This window comes from Pan troglodytes, chromosome 12, assembly GCF_028858775.2.
Source record: "Pan troglodytes isolate AG18354 chromosome 12, NHGRI_mPanTro3-v2.0_pri, whole genome shotgun sequence".
NCBI classification, from domain to species: Eukaryota; Metazoa; Chordata; class Mammalia; order Primates; family Hominidae; genus Pan; species Pan troglodytes.
In genome coordinates this window covers 110517245-110529789 of record NC_072410.2, presented here as the reverse complement: position 1 = coordinate 110529789, position 12545 = coordinate 110517245, and the positions used below count along the sequence as shown (strand labels likewise).

The following is a 12545-nucleotide window of genomic DNA, read 5'->3' as shown; positions in this document are numbered from 1 at the left end:
CCCAGCTAACTTAGGCAAAAGGGAGTTTATTGGAAGGCTAAGGGAGAGGCTCATGGGATGGGAGAAAAACTGAAAACCAGGTTGGGCAAAGAGAGGAACCAGAGACCTCTGAGCAGGACCTACTTGCGAGGCTTCCCAGGTGTGACTGCTGGAACACGTGAAACACACACATGTTTTGTCTCTTCCCATTCTAGAAAAGAAACAATTAGCTGGGCTAGATCGGAGCACATGCTTCCTTCCTGGCTGGGCCAGGTCCCTGCTTCCCTGATTTTATACAATGATGAAGATATCATTCCCAAGTAAAAATCACATTTCATCACCAAAAATGTGCAATAGACATTGGGGAATCAAGAAAAACAAATACCCACTACATAGGAATTTTCAAATGATTCATAACTGGCTGCTCTTCATTGACCGAAGAACCTTAGAAACTTTCATATTCAATAAGTCACGGCTTGTTGGTGCCACTAAGAGCTGTCATCAGTCAATGAACCAACGTAACATTTTGATATGAGATGGAAATACCTTGGGAATTAACACATCCTCTTCTAGCCCTCCTCCCATGAGGTAAAGTGTCTTCAATAACTCCTGTCTAAGCATCAGGCTAACCCCAACACCTGGTGTTAGCTGCTGACTTCCCCAACCTTACTTGAGGGCAAGTTCACATGTTTTTATGTTCCTAGGTTTATCTTGTGGCAACTAGGTTAATATTTGCAAAGGTACGTGATTAATTATGTAGTTTCTATAAGTGAAAATTAATATTTCCTCAAAAATTTCTAAACAGAGGGTTTGACAAAGTCTGTTTATTCCCAGAGTTCAGAAAATAATCTTTTTTAATGTTTGGCGCATAATTCAAACTGCAGAAAACTCCGTCCATTTCTATTGTTTTGCTTCTTTTTTTTTTTTTTTTTTTTTTTTTTTTTTTGAGAGAGAGAGTCTTGCTCTGTTGCCCAGGCTAGAATGCAGTAGGACAATCATAGCTCCTTGTCACCTTGAACTACTAGGCTCAAGAGATCCTTCCGCCTCAGAATCTGGAGTAGCTAGGACTACAGGCACATGCTCCCAACTAATTTTAAAATTTTTTATAGAGACTAGGTCTCACTTTGTTGCCCAAGCTGGTCTTGAATGCCTGACCTCAAGCAATCCTACCACGTAAGCCTCCCAAAGTGCTGAGATTACTGGCATGAGCCACCTCACCAAGGCCATTCTGATCTTTGATTCTATGGCATCATACATTCATTCTTACCTGCTGTCCTGGCTAGGATCTTGCCAGAGAGAGATCTTATTGAGATGCAACCTCTCTTTTGGATATACCTCAAGACAAAACTTCACTGACCAGATATAAAAAGCATGATGTTTACTAATCTCATCATTCATTACTCAAAAGGAAGCTGTTACCAGGCCATAAAAGCAATCAAGAATTTTCCTTTCGTCTCTCAAATTGAGATGTTTATATACCTCCCAAGTCCTAAAACTCTTATTTCCTTAAAAAAGAGGCTCACTTACAAAATACTGTGACAAAAAATAATTGCCTTTATTATGCAGATGGTATTTCTGTGTAGCTCCACTTTTTGTTTGGTTAGGGTTCTTTTTATGGAGGTCTCAATGAGGTGTCCAAGCTCTGGCCCTGGCTTGCTGGGAGACTACCACACATCACTGAACAGCTCTAGATCTTAGTTTAGACATCTGTAAAATGAAAACCATAATGCTTACTTCAAATTTATTTCTTTTTAATGTTTTTATAAAATTGTAGTAAAATACACATAACAAAATGTACTCTCTTAACCCTTTCCTAGTGTACAGTTCAATGGCATTAAGTCTGTTCACGTTGTTGCACAGCCATCACCACTGTCTGTCTCCAGAACTTGTTTCATCTTCAAAGACATACACTGTACCCACTAAACAATAACTTCTTATTCACTCTCTCCCCAGTTCCTGGCACTCACCATCCTATTTCCTATCTCCGTGAAATCATACCGTATTTGTCTTTTTTAAAATTGGTTTACTTCATTTAGCAAAACATCCTCAAAATTTATCCATATTGTAGCATGTGTCAGAATTTATTTCCTTTTTATGACTGAATAATATTCCATCTGATGTATCCTTTTACACTTAAAGTAGTCACTGCTAGGGAAGAACTTAGCATCGCCATTTTGTTATTTGCCTTCCCTATGTCTTATAGTTTTTTGTCCCTCACTTCCTTACTTACTGCCTTCCATTGTGTTTAGTAGATGTATTTGGAGTTACATGGTTTGGTTCTTTTCTCATTTCCTCTCATGCATATTCTATAGATTGTTTTGTGGTTACTATGGGGATTACATATGATATCCTACAATTTTAGCAGTCTATTTTAGACTAATACCAAGTTATTTCAACTGCAAAAAACACTTTACCCCTTTACAGCTCCACCTTCTCCTTTATGTTGCTGATGCCACAAATTACAACTTCATGTATTGTGTAGCCATTAACATATAATTATAATCATAATTACTATCATTACTATTATCTTAGAGGGTCTCACGTGGTCACCCAGGCTGGAATGCAGTGGCGCGATTGTAGCTCGTTGCAGCCTCGAACTCCTAGGCTCAAGTGATCGTCCCACATCAGCCATCAAATTGCTAAGACTACAGGCACACACCACCATGCCTGGCTAATTTTAAAATTATTTAATGTTTTTATCTTTTAAATCTTATAAAAGTATGAAAAGTGGAGTGACGGGGCTAAATTACAATAATGCTGCTTTTTATATTTGTTCATGCATTTACCTTTACCAGAGATCTTTTCTCATGTATTTTCATATGGCTCCATTTTGTTTTTCTTTTTAAAATTAAGTAAAATTAAATATATAGAATCACATAGTTGTATCAAGTAGGTAGTATTTAAAATGATGGTGACCTTCCAACCTTCCCTGTCAATACCTGTTGACTGATTAATCAATTGAATGAATGAGTGGATTTTCCTTCTCCAAAAGGAGACCTGTAAGAAAGAGAAACAAACTGATATTTCACGGAGCAGGATTTCTCTGACCACCCAATATGAATGTGGATAGAAAGAAACTAAAACCAGTAAGACACAAGGATGCATCTTGGTTTTCCACCGAAAAGTTCTGTGGCCCTGGATGCTGAGTTTCTTACTTATCATGTCCTAGGGTCACTGAGGCTAAACTCTATTTTAAAAGACATGACTTTAAATAGTTTTCCTTTTCCTTTCACTGCTTCAGGAACTTCCACCCTGAGTCAATGCCAGATGGGTTTGGTTTTTAGCTCGAATTTACCCGTAAAGGGTGGTGGAAGAGATGATTCATAAATCCCATCTTGACCTTATTTGCCTCATACTCAAACTGCAGCAGGTGAGCCGTTGGACTCTAAAGCATGGGATTTTACAGAGAAGTCAGTGCTCCGTGTCTAAGATTGTAGAGAGAAAAAATGTGTGCCCAAGAAAGAACTCAGGCAAATGCTTGTTTAAACTTGCTCATGGGCCCATGCAGGCTGTATAAACAGACCAAACAAAATAATGAGGGCATGCATTTTGAAATCAAACAGAGGGTGTAACATTATTATTAGGCATAGTTATGTACATAGTATTTGATAGAACTGGGGGAAACGTGTGCATTGCATTCGTTGGATTCAGCTACTACTCAATTTACACACATTGTACGAAAAACACTATATTGTGCTTGATACATCAAAAGAAGTTATAGTCTTACAGTTATATGTTTTATGCTTTTCCCAAGGAAATCTTTTCATTATGTCATTCCTTTGTTCAAACACATATTGTGCTTGCTCTACAGGAAAGAATAATATATCTGATGTTTGACACCTGATTTCTAATCCCAGCTTTGACACTGAGTACATAGCCCTAGGAAGCCAGATACCTCCTACAGGCCTAAATTTCTTCATACGTAAAGTGGAGGCAAATATTAGTATTGGGGTTTTTTTTTGAGGAATAAGTGAGGTACTATATTTACAAATACTTAAGATAGTTTCACGTATTCTCAAGTGTCTAACACATAACAGTTGCTGAAGAAATAATGAGTTATTCTTCTGAAGTCACCCCAATTGTTTCCTCACCTAAAAAATTTGAGCAGATTCTGTATGTTATGCCTAATTATAAAGTTTCCACCAATATTCGGGAAAAAATTTCAAACAAGGGAAACAAAAAGGCTATCTAGTGATTCTCTCTGACTCTGTAAATAGACATTCAAGAGATGGTCACATCCTTTGTATTTTTTAGTAAATTTATTTACTTTTAAAATTCTGGGGTAATGTTCTTATTTTATAAATGTTTATAAATTTGGAAAGAAAGCTGACTTTAATCCATTTATCTACACACCATGCTAAAATTGGGTTTTCTGTTATACAAAATCTTTGATTATCATACTGAAACTATTGCATATTATAACAATTCTTGAATATCATTGCAAGGAAAAGCAATCAGCATTGCTTTTTACCCTCTCCCATATATCACTTAAAATTGATGACTACAATAACTGACAAGTCCAAACGTGTTAAATGACAAATGCTCAATGCAATTTCATAAACCTCTCAGTTATGATGACTTTTACAGTAAGATTCTGGGAGCCTGTATGTGAATTCAGTACAAATACACACGATCTCTCTTCTAAGATATGGATGGGTTCTCAAGGTTCTTTGAAATTCTTCTGATTCATTAGTATTTGGTCTTGACATTTTAAAATGAAAAGATAACTTCACATTTTCTACTTCCTTTCATTATGTTGGACTGCTTCAATTAGACACAAATGTATACTTAACATTTATCTTCATCACCTGATTTATTTCCCAATTTGCTGAGGACAGTAGGCTTTGTAGAAAGCAACAATGACAGAAAGCAAGAGGCGAGTGGAAATATGTAAGAACACTGGGAAGCAGAAAGCAGTGGAACCCACTCACTAAGTCATCAGCACTGGAAAGCATGACCCTCAAACTCAACAAGTTTCCTGTAATTAATGTGGTCAGCTGTTTCGCTTACTGGTTTTACACAGCCCTGAGTGTTTTCCAGATGTAGACTAATGTCATACCTCCAAAACCCAGGAAGAATAAGAATGAAAGAAAGGATAAAATCCTGTCACTTGCAGCAACACAAATGAGACTGGAGGACATTACATTACCTGAAATAAGCTGGACACAGAAAGATAAATACTGCATCTTCTCACTCATATGTAGTAGCTAAATAAGTTGATCTCATAAAAGTAGAAGGTAGGGCAGTGGTAACTAAAGGCTGAGAAGGGTAGGAGGGAAGAGAGGGATATGGGGTAGGGAGAAGTTGATTAGTGCATACAAAATTACAGCGAGGAGGAATAAGTTCTAGTGCTCTTAAAGCACAGTAGGGTGACTATCGCTAATAATAATTTATTCTATATTTTCAAATAGCTAGAAGAAAAGATTTTGAATGTTCTCAACACAGAGAAATAAGACATGTTTGAGGTGATAGATGTGCTAATTGCCCTATTTTATCGTTATACATTGAATATGGGTATCAAAATATCACATTGTACCCCCTAAATTGGTACAATTATTATGCGCCAATTTAATTTTTTAAAAGATAGGTAGGAAAATTAAAATGAGGGAAATAGCATTAGACCAAATTTAAATTAGGTGCCTTATTTCAGGTGGTAACAAACTTTATTCAATCATTCATGATATTATCTCAAATTTGGAGTTATTAAAGTACTTTGACAATGGGCTTCATCTCACTTACTTACAATAATCCTGTGACAGAGGAATCATTTCATGGAAGAAGAAATCAAATCCCAGGAGGGAGAAGAGCTCCATTTAATGTCACTCAAGTAGAACCTAGACTTAAACCCAAGCTTTCGAGTTCCAAGTCCGATGTTCAGGTCAACTTACCCCAGTTGTTTCCCCAGCACTGTGCTGGATTTCATGGAGATGCTGGGATGAATAAGCGGTAGCCCTTGATGCAGGGACAACTGAGGAATGGACAGTCTGAAGACCTCAGCTCATGTGTGTGAATCCAGAATGGATGCAGATGGTCAAGGAGAAAAGGAACCTCTCATTCATTGAGCATGATTCTGTGCTGGACAGTGTGCCATGGATTCTTGTAATGATGGGAGGCAAGTAAGAATCATTTTTCCAGATGCAGAAAATGGAAACCCAGAGATTTTGTCTAATTTTTTATTATTATCTTTAAACCAACCAAGTGAGACAGGTAAAATTCAAACACAAATATCAGTTCTCAAAACGATTACTGTTGACTCACCTCACTGGGCTGTCAGTCTGAAGGGCTGGGTTTGATCTCAATCTTGATACTTATATGAGAAGACCATGTGTCTCTGTATGTGTGTGTGTATGTAATATACAAAATATTAGATATTAGCAAATTGCTGACCTTAAATCTGATTCTTAATCTCTCTACCATTAAGCTCCCTCAATTATAAAATGACCATAATTAAACCGCTTTGTAGCATGTGTTACTCAGAATAAATTAAATGTCATATGCCTAGCACACATCTGGAAAATGTTGAGACTCATAAATGTTTATTTTGTTCCTTCCTTTCTGAAATCTGCAGAAGTGAGACTGCCCTTCTCTTAGTACAGTCACCTTGGACTACAGAAAGACAAAAAGAGTCATTGCAAAATGTACTTGAATGAATTACACTGCAAGTTAATTTTCTTCTAGGTATGTTAGCCCAATTCTACAATAATTCAGCTACTAATAAAACTACAGTAATAACAATGAGCAGCATTTTTATAGCCGTTGATCATCACAGCAACACTAAGCAGCAGATAGGACAGTTTTGCTATTATTATTCTCGTTTTACTGATGGTCAAGACTTGAGGAAGCTAAATCAATGGCCCTAAGTCCCAAGACATCAGTTCAGGACCCAGAACAAGGCCCTCTTATTCCAAGTCCACTGTCTTTGACAATATCCAACACAGCACAGCATTACACGTCAAACCAAAAGAGACATATGATCATTAAGGAAAACTTAGTGAACAAGATTCGAGCCTCTCTGAAAACTGTAAAGAAAAGGTCTGTACAGGGTGATGTCACCACCAAACACCGCAGAATATTATTATATCTCAAAAACCATGGAAGTATGCCGGCATTGCCTGGGAACAGATATCCTCAGGGCCTCTGTCATCTGGAGGTGGAAATGTGTGTTGAGGTCAGGGAGAGGAGCTCCTGTCAGCAGGAAGAACCATTGCTATTTCTGTTCAGGACAAAACAAAAATGACATCTGTCAAGGCCATTATTCTTTCAGACATGGCTGGGATGAACAAGTGATAAGGATGAGTTTGTAATACTCCCTTGAGAACGGAAAATCTCACATCCAGAATATGGAGTTTTAAGAGCTGTACAGTGCCTTAGAAATCATTCATGGAAGCCGGAAATAAAACCTGGGACTTGAAATTAAGAGAAAATCCCAACTTCAAGCCCAAACTCTGCCCTGTTGTCTCCAAAGCCCAGTTTTTGCACCTGTAAATGAGTCTGTCGTAAAACAACATGAGTCAATACACATGAAAGCACTTTGAGAACTAGAAAGCTCTTTGCAAAATTAAGATACTTCAAAAAAATTAATAGAAAAAAGATCCAGATTTGTCCAGCTATTAGTATTAGAGAAATGAATATGAACTCAGGATTCCAGACTGCAGTTCAATACTTATTCCATGACTCAATATTATCACAACAATGTGACAAATATTGCCCATATCCCTGGGATTGGTACTGGGATGAAGAGGAAACCACTAAGACTGATGTCTCCTTTGACTGCTGAAAGGGCCAGGCTAGAATGGTCGTTCCCATTGTCCCATCAGCTGCTGGTACTTACCTCTGACAAATCACCTGTAACATATGGCATAGTCCTTGTCTTTCTGCTTTTTGCCTATAATTTAATGGATTACATACTCCTTGAAGGAAAATACTGTTCTATTTATATTTCTCTATGTATCATCAATATATACCAGAGATTCCAGCCTGAAAGGAAGCTCTATAAATACAGAATAAATGGCTCCTACACTCCAGAAGCTCCTGCTCTAGTTAACAGGCCAGGCTCCAACAGGAACTGCAATGGAGACAAAACATGCATTAGAGAATCACGGGCTGGGTGGGTGGGGCAGTATTGGGGGAATTAATTCTTACTCTGAAGAAAAAATTATGCTGTTAATAGCATTAGGTGAAAACTATAGGAGCAGAGAATATATCTAATAGATGTCCGAGAAAGAATGCTGTGGCGTTAGTAAAGGATTGCATCCTACTTAGCAGCAGGACAGACTGGACTTATGCTGGAACCCGCACCCTCTGGTTGCCAGTCTAGGAGCTGAACTCAGCCTTGACCTAAGCAACTTGTATTGATAGAGTAAGAAGCCATATCTCCACTTATGCGCAACTCTCAGTCTTGTTTCCATGTCATTTCCAACTCCTGTGCTTCTGGAACATTCTGTGCTGTTTTACTCCTCCATTCCTTCCTATGTGTTGCTTTCTTTCATGGAATAACATTTTTCAACAGATATTCACACTTTCCAACACACTTACACAACCCATTCAAACATCCTTAAAACCATACTCAGACATCCCCTGCTGGGTGATGTCTTGCTTAACCTTCTAGAGAGATCCCTTCTTTGGCCTGAATATATGTCTACTCTTTTACGTATCACATAGACCCTAATGATTTCTTTATACCGTGTTATATTATAAAGATGGGGACAGTGTTATCCACCCCCAAATAATCCCACTGAGCATAATTGCCTGGGGCCTAAAACATCATTTTTCAGTAGGTTAATGCATAACATAATAAAGGAATAAAAAATTACTGAGTACTTGCTCCCTTAACCCTCATCTGCTTGTGGCTGATACATACAGGTGTGCTGGAGTGGACAAGCTGCCCAGGACTGTAGGCTTAGTAACGAGGCTATAGCATTTAAACAGACTATGAGTACAACTTCAAGATTTTAATTTACTTTTATCTAAATCAACAGGGTCCTGGCTATAATTCTCCTGTTCAATAAATAGAAAAATCTTTTTTACAGACAACTTAGTAGGGGATTTGGTAGTGAGGGCTTTGGTAATTTTCCACCTGCTAATGGGTAAACAACTGCAGTCCTAGGACATCCAGGGCTATGGGCACTGAATGGTAATTCTCTAGCTGCAGCTTCTAGCAATGTATTTACTCAGCTGTTAGTGGGCCCAGCAGCTGGGAATGGGTTCCCCAGCCAGTTGTAAGAAAACTACCAGGGACTCATTTATTTACTATTAAACTGTAAGCACTTGGCAGGGCATCTGGTCCCGCTTTCCTAGGTTATGATTGGGTACTCATGAGACATTGGTTGTTAGAAAAGCAGCTGGAATATTTAAAATGTCAAGTAGGAAATTCAGAAGTTTTAGCATCTCACCACAATGTTTTATGGGGTGAAAAGGGATGTTAGGCTGAATTGGAGCACATTTGGAATCTCTGATGTTTCATAGATTGAATTTATCTTCCATGGATTCAATATACCTGAAATAGTTTTGTTTGCTTTTACAGTATAAGGTTTTTTTGAGTTGGACATGACAGTGGAGTCTCAAAAGGGATTTTGTGGGTGACCAGTGTCTAGAAAAAACAACAGTTGAGTGGGCAGGGAAACTGCCTGGTCTAGTGGAGAGAAAGGACAGAGCTGGGATTTGGCATGTCTAGGTTTTCATCTTGATTTTTTCACTTCATGCCATGACCTTGGAAAAAATCCTGTAATTCCATGAAGCTTAATTTTATCATCTGTGAAATTCAGTGATAGTGTCTACAGCAGGGAACTCTGAGGACGGTCTATGCTAAGTAGCATGTTATTAGACATGATAATTGACAGGAGAAATACTGGCAAACATTACAGAGATTGATTCTGCCTGGTGCCATAAGAATTAAAATATTTTTCAAATTTCATTTCACCCACATATTTAGTTAAAGACTTGTATGTTACTCAGGCAGTTAACCTAAGTATATAGATTATGTCCCATTTTTCTTGTCTAGATAATTACTGGATATGATATAGAAGTTCCTCAGTAAATAGGTGTTTATCCACCTTCCAAATAACATTTTGTTTCTTTTTCCAAAGTGGAATCCTATAATGCTGTTTGGTGAAACCCCTTGAATGATTCCATTTTGCTTAATTATAACTTTCAGTTTTGGACCATGTCCGTAATATCAGACAAAGTAATGAAAACGGCAGAAAAACTGAGTTTAAAATCTAGCTATTATCTGCTGTATGACTTAAACATATATTTTTTAAGCCTCTCCTCCTCCATTTCGACCTCTGTAAAATGATGACAGCAATATTTACACCCAGAGGATTGGGGAGATTCATTGTGTTACAAATGGGAAAGCGTGAGCTGAGGGCCCATAAATGTGTGCCTCACATTCACGTTTCAATTGATGGTGAACAGAAAATGCACTGATGCATGCCAAGCTACTCAACATGAATTCTAGAAAATAGTAGACCGGAACAAGGGTCATTTCGCAGTATATTTATTATAAGGCTATTCTGACCCTAGACCAGCCAACATCCCCTACATTTACTCCATACCTACCCCCACTGCAGACAAACAGTTCCCAAATATGGCGGGGCTGTCCAGGTTTTTGGCTTCCTGATCTCCTTTCTAGGTCCCATAACTCACCAGCCTATTTCATGCCATCGTGCCTTGGCAGAGGGCGCTCTCTTGGCTAGGATGTCCCACCTTCCCCTGTCACCACTCCTTGCCCTCTCTTTGTCCACCCCCCACAAACATAAGCTTTTTCATCCTTAAAATATATTTGCTATCAATGATTCTATAATCAGTTATTTAGTAAACCTTTCCCCACAGATAGGAGCATCTCCCCATGAATGCAAGATAAAGAAGCATTTTAAATATAATATATAAAAGGATTCAAAAAGGATACAGGTGCTAGCTTTAATGACATCATTGTACCTGGAAAACCTCCAACTCTCTTCTCCACCTGTCACAGTCAAATTTTTCTTCCTTGCTTTGTTAACTCATATATTCATCCCGAAACTTGTTCACCTATTATTCATTAGACATTTCGCTAAGCATAGAAAAGAAAATACAATGCTGAACAAGACATACTCCTCATCCTCATGAAGTGTGTTGAATTGTTAAGAAGTTGCAGATCAGATTTTCATTTTAAAAAGATTATTTTGACAGACTAAGAAGGAGGCACTAGGGAGAAAAACCTACCATTAGAAAAATCCATTAAAAGGTGGTTACAATAATTCAAATGAGAGTTGATGATGGCATACACGGGGAAAATAGCAGTGAAGTGGAGAAAATTTGGATAGATAGCAACAGCAGCAGTAACTCTTTATGAAATATTTTCCATGCATTAGGAACTGTGCAAAATGCTTTCTGTTGATCCTCAGAAGAACTCTCTACAGAAGATATAATCCTCCTTTAACAGATGAGGAAATTAAGAGATCAGTTATTTGCCAGAAGCGACACAGGAAATAAATAGCAGAACATGGATCTGAACTCAGGCATGTCTGTCTCCAAAGCCTGAGCTCTTAAGAAGAATTGTGTGCTTTGCTTGGCTTGATAGAGGACACAATCAATAGGCAGCATCACAAAGTTTGCCACGTGCAATTTATGTATCAACTCATATCCACTCAACCCTGTCTACCTTTGGTTCTTGACTGCTTGCCTTTCTTATGGGTACATCAGCCCTAGGGATGGCTTTCCTGTGGTTTTAGAGCCCATGTGCTTCTCTCTCTTCATTTTCTAGCAACACTGATTGTCTCAGCCTTCCCGGAGGAAAGGGCCATTAGCCTTGTTGAGATAGAAGTTGCAGAGGCTCAAACACCCACATCTGATCCACCTGGATCCATGGAGGCTTTGGTTCTGTCAGTGGCTGCCTAGGGGGCTGAGTAACCCAAGTAACAGAAGAGGGAGTGTTCTTGTCCCTTAGGGGCAAACTTCCACTTCTCTTGAGTAAGTTCATATGAAAGAATAGCTGGATCATATGGTAGAAATATACATTGAGATTTTAAAGAAATTGACAAACTGTTTCCAAACTTTTTTTTTTTTTTACTTTCTTGCCAGCAATGTAGGAGTGTTTTAGTTGCTCTACATTCTCATCAACACTTAGTATAATTAGCCTTTTTAATTTTAACAATTACAAGAGATACAAAGTAGTTTCTCATTGTGATTTTAGTTTGTATTTGCCTAATATTAAATGATGTTGAGGGTTATGTATTGCAGCATCTATATCAGCGCTTCAGCTTCACCTTGGACTTTTATGTTATGGAGTTGGTTTCTTTTCTTAAACCTCATGAATCAATCTCTGCTAGCTTCAAACTTTTCTTCTGCAGCTTCCTCACCTCTCTTAGCCTTCATAGAATTGAAGAGAGTTAGGGATTTTGGCTTAAGGGAATGTTGTGGCTGGTTTGCTGTTTTATCCAGATCACTAAAACTTTCTCTCCATCAGCAATAAGGCTGTTTCACTTTCCTATCATTGTGTGTTCATTGGAATACACTGTTAATTGCTTTCAAGAACTTTTCCTCTCACTGTTTGGCACAAGAGGTCAAGCTTTTGGGCTATCTTGGCT

At 38.2% G+C, this 12545-nt stretch overlaps 1 long non-coding RNA gene across 1 annotated transcript in view; it reads left to right on the top strand.

The window, feature by feature from the left end:
- Window positions 1–12545, top strand: part of LOC107972674 (uncharacterized) — a 260787-nt gene that overhangs the window by 92093 nt on the left and 156149 nt on the right. The gene's annotated exons all lie outside the window — the stretch shown is intronic.